This window comes from Carlito syrichta, unplaced genomic scaffold, assembly GCF_000164805.1.
Source record: "Carlito syrichta isolate Samal-C Ts95f unplaced genomic scaffold, Tarsius_syrichta-2.0.1 Scaffold287956, whole genome shotgun sequence".
In the NCBI taxonomy this organism is placed as follows: Eukaryota; Metazoa; Chordata; class Mammalia; order Primates; family Tarsiidae; genus Carlito; species Carlito syrichta.
Genome location: NW_007232052.1, coordinates 138,672 through 143,244, shown reverse-complemented (window position 1 = coordinate 143,244; position 4,573 = coordinate 138,672).

The following is a 4,573-nucleotide window of genomic DNA, read 5'->3' as shown; positions in this document are numbered from 1 at the left end:
TAAGACCTCAAATTCTTGATCAACTGTGAGGGAAGATACACAAGTCTTGGCTGTGCTATCTATTGAATTGAATAGGTAAAGAAAGCAAGTTTTGATAAGGTCATTGACAAATTTGCAGAATGTATAAAAGCAGAACTTGCAGTGTTATGAACATGCAAGCTTTTGACCTTCTTAATAAATACACTAATGTAATTAGAAATTATCCATCCCTTAACTTTTTCCCATTTTTTTGTAATGCTATTTTATACTGGCATGATTACATATGTAGTCATAGAAAGATTTTACTGTCTGCATTTCTTTTCTTGCCACTGTTATTACTCATTCATCTCCTGATTATAAGTGAGCTCTACGTGATCAATTTGTCACTTAGAGAAGGGAGGTGTTCAGAATGATCTGCCTTCTTGTGTCAGGTATGCTGGGCACACGACTTTCAGCAGCAGTGTCTACCAAACAAGAAAAGCAAAACTCAGTGATGTTAGGTATTCAAGGCCCCAAATTTAAGAACTATCACAGAGACAGTCCTTCATGAGGATGAGGCAATTGTCATTCTTAGAGCCCATGGAGCTCACCAACTCAGCTCAGGCATGGAGTAAAGTTAACCTTAAGTTGTTGGAGAAAACACTGTGGTCAACTGCATATATATTCACATATCTTACTTGACTATAAGTCAACCCCGTTCTTAAGCCTTCCCCCTCAGACTTCCCTACTTCATCTAAACAAAATTTTCCACTAAAAAATAAATATCAACTGTGAAATAGCTTATTTATGTAAGCAAAAACATTATCTAATCCCCATTTATTATGATTCATATATATACAACGGACTTGATTATACTTTTTGGTAATGTTACATTTCTAGTAAAGTTTATTAAAAACAGAACTGTTTGAGAGATGCAAAGGGAGTCGCTGTGAAAAGCCACAATAAACCCCCTGCTCTCAGTCTCATTCCCCTAGTAATGTCATTCTTGAAGATATACACAAGAAAGGCATAGGGGGCCCCTGTTCAGTTGTGTTATGCTATATTCTGTTTCCATGGGAATACATTCTAAGGAGATGAAATCATGAAGTGCTCTAGGAGGTGCTAATAACTCAATGGGGCATAATAAGCAGCTGAAAAGATCTACACTTACCTAAAATGTGGCAAAGAAAAATAATGGAAATTTGGGGGAGGGGAGAGAATGAGAACCGCAGACATGGCAGACCAAGTTGATACTAGTGCTATGCTAGGTTCAAAGCTATATTTTATAACTGTGGATCATAGGGAATATTAAAGTATCACTAATTGTAATTTAATTTGGTCAGGGACAGTGTTTACCCTTTGGGTTTCCCAGAAGTGTCTTTCTTTCTTTCAGTCTTTCCTTCTCTCCTTTAAAATGTCAACCCAGTGGGTTTTTTCCTATTATTTGTCAATATTTTCTATCTTATTAAATTTTTCTGTCAGTTATTGTGACCATTAAATGCTAAGCAATTTATGAAGATCGTGTCTTTTGAATTTTGGAATGTGTTGCTAATTATACAGCAGTTACTTTTTAAAATTTTCTGCTGGGGAAAGTTAGAGTCAAAGACGTCAGCACAGCTCATAAGCGGGATCCAGGACTCAAACTCAGGTCCTTCTGGAGCTTTCTTTACAAAACTCTTCTTCTTCATTCATGTGCTCCTGATTCATTTGATTCAAACTTGGCAGCTTATAAACATCCTATGAACTAAAACATCTTTTTGCAGACCTAACAGAAATCCCAGTTCGGCCTCAAGTTTCCCAGCATAGCTAATCACTCATGAAGAAGGTACATGAAGATTTTTCCCTGCGGATCAAATTCCATGAGGGTTTTGGCAAAATGAAAGTTCAGAATAGGTATACCCAATGAGAGAGTAGAAGACGAAAGGAGAGCCCCACAGTGGAGGTATCTGAGAATGTTCCCTAATGGGCCCCATGAACTCATATGTGAACCCTGTGGAAAGGAAGGCTGAGGACCCAGCTGGAGAAGCTCTTTTTGTGAAAGACTCAGATACACAGGGTGTAAGCTGTGCTGACCAAAGCACAAATGTAACCCAGAGTAGGAGAGAGGTCACTGCCCCAGCTCTGCATGGGAAACAACATGGTTTTGGTGTCAGGGTTAGTTATGTAATAGTTAACAAGTAGATCCTCAAAAGCATAATGGGTCAATCACAGATGTTTTTCTTGATATTGTTGTTTGCTTTCAATTTCATTTGTTTATACTTTGGGTGTGTGTGTATGTGTGTATGTGTGTGCTCAGAAATAGTTCGAGGCAATTCTAGTTGGGGAAAGGGGGCTGTTCACAAGTCATTCAAAGATCTAGGTTCTGTTCTTTTCAACACATGGTTTTCAAGGTCACCTCAGGCAATGACTTGCCAGAGAATGGGAAGAGCCCAGAAAATCACCCATGGCAGGTTCGACGTAAGAGCCTGAAAGTGGTGCCCCTCACTCCCACTTACTGGTTTGAAATTTGTCACATGACCAAGTCTAAGTGTGAAAGAGCCTGGGAAATATAGTCTTGCTGGGTACTCAGGGAGGAAAGAAAATAGGTTGGTGATTAGCTAATAGATTCCAGGGAATTCACCTCCACTGGCACTGGCAGCTTTGGGCACATTGGATAGCAACTTAGATATCAGCCTTTTAAAAGAGAATTTCGATTCCTGTGGTGAGAAAGCAACTCCTCACTATGGCTTCATAGTCAACAAGAAAGGCCAGAGGTAGGAGACATCTACTGATAAGAGCCAGAAAGAAGATGGTTTTTTCCCTAAGTTGGCAAAGATGTCTGCTAAGATTCACAGGAAAGGAGATTGGATAACAATTGGTAGAGCAAGAACCAGAGATATCTAAAATTAGTAAGAGCTTATCTTAAATATTCGGATAGTAAGGCAAGGAAAGAAAAAAAAAGAAAGGAATATTACTAATGCTCATTTCATCTGGAGATTAAAGTTAATAACGTTTTGGTGTGTAGCCTGTCCAAACATACACTCTTCTCTCCTCCCCTTTCTTCCCTTCTCCTCCGCTCCCCTTCTTACCCACCCCCTCTCTCTTTTTCTCCTCTCCTCTTATCTCCCTCATCTAGTCTATAAGTACAAATCTATATTTTTGCTGTAAAGACTTAATCATGCATATAAATGGTGAGTCAATCCTTCGTAAACGGAAGCTTGCTTGCTGTCTTTCTTCTATCTTTGTATCTGTATTCTTTTTGCTTATAAAAGAAAAAGCTTCAATGAATATTTTGTTCTTATTTTTGAGTCACTCGTCTAATTGTTTATATAGGAAAAATCCCCAGATAAAACAATTGACTCATCGTACATCATTCAACCCTTCATACTTGGTTACATAACCCTAAGAGTATGTGCATTTGAAATTTTAAAATAAATTGTCAAATTTTATCTCAAGAAATTTATACACATTTTACCTTAGCAGAATAAGAACGCTTGATACCCATAGCAATCAAGCACTAGATAACTTAAAATTTTTATAACAAAAATGGAACTCTCATTCTTATTTTATTTTAATTTATTTTATTTTATTTTTGAGTTGGTGTCTCACTCTGTCGCCCAGACTGGAGTGCAGTGGCTGTTCCCGGCCACCGCAGCCTCGACCTGCTGGGCTCCGGTGATCCTTTCGCCTCAGCCTTCCGAGTAGCCAGAATTACAGGCTACCACGCCTGGCTGATTTTTTGATTTATTGTAGAGATGAGGTCTCGCTGCCCAGGCGGGTCTCGAACCCGCGGGCTCAGGCAATCCACTCACCTCAGCCTCCCAAAGGCGCAAGATTACAGGCTGAGCCACCGAGCCGGCTTCATTCTTATTTTAATTTGTGTGTCTTTGATTACTAGTATAGTACAGAATCTATTCAAATGCTTATTGGTCACCTTGTATCTCTTGCATTTCAACGTCTGGCAGTTCAGTACTCTTCCCATTGTTGCTTCCTTTCAGAATGTTTTTATTACTATTTATTTTTGGGTCAAGTTTAAATAACTCAATAAAAAATGTAAGCGAGATTGTATTAAACATATAGATTTGTTCAGAGAATAATAGCATCATCAGAGTGATGATTTGCACTAAAACAAAATGAGACTTTTCATTTTGTCTCCCCTTTTTATGATCTTTGATGAAGTTGTATAACTATAAAACTTCTTCATGTAAGTTCTGACTCTATTTTCTTCAGATTGTTCCTAAATGTTCTGTGTGTTAAACTGTATTTTGTATCAGAATGTCTCCATTGTTTTTCCTACCTGGTCTTTCTTGTTAAATAAGAACTTTTCAAGTTTTATACACTCATTTATAACCAGCTACCTTATTGATTCCTCTTTTAATATCTAAGAGTTTTTAGTTGGTTTCTAGAGTTTTTATAACATTGGAAATTTGACCTTTTCCTATATTTATATCTCTTACTCTATTTTTTGTGTGTGACTATTTTCATGGTTAGCTTTTTCAAAACAATGTGAAATAATAGTAGCCATAACAGACATTCTTGACTTTCATGGGAGTATGTGTATGTTCATGTGGTGTGAACATGAAAGTGCATGTATCAACATGTTTGCCATATGAAGGAAAAGGTAACTATATTCTGC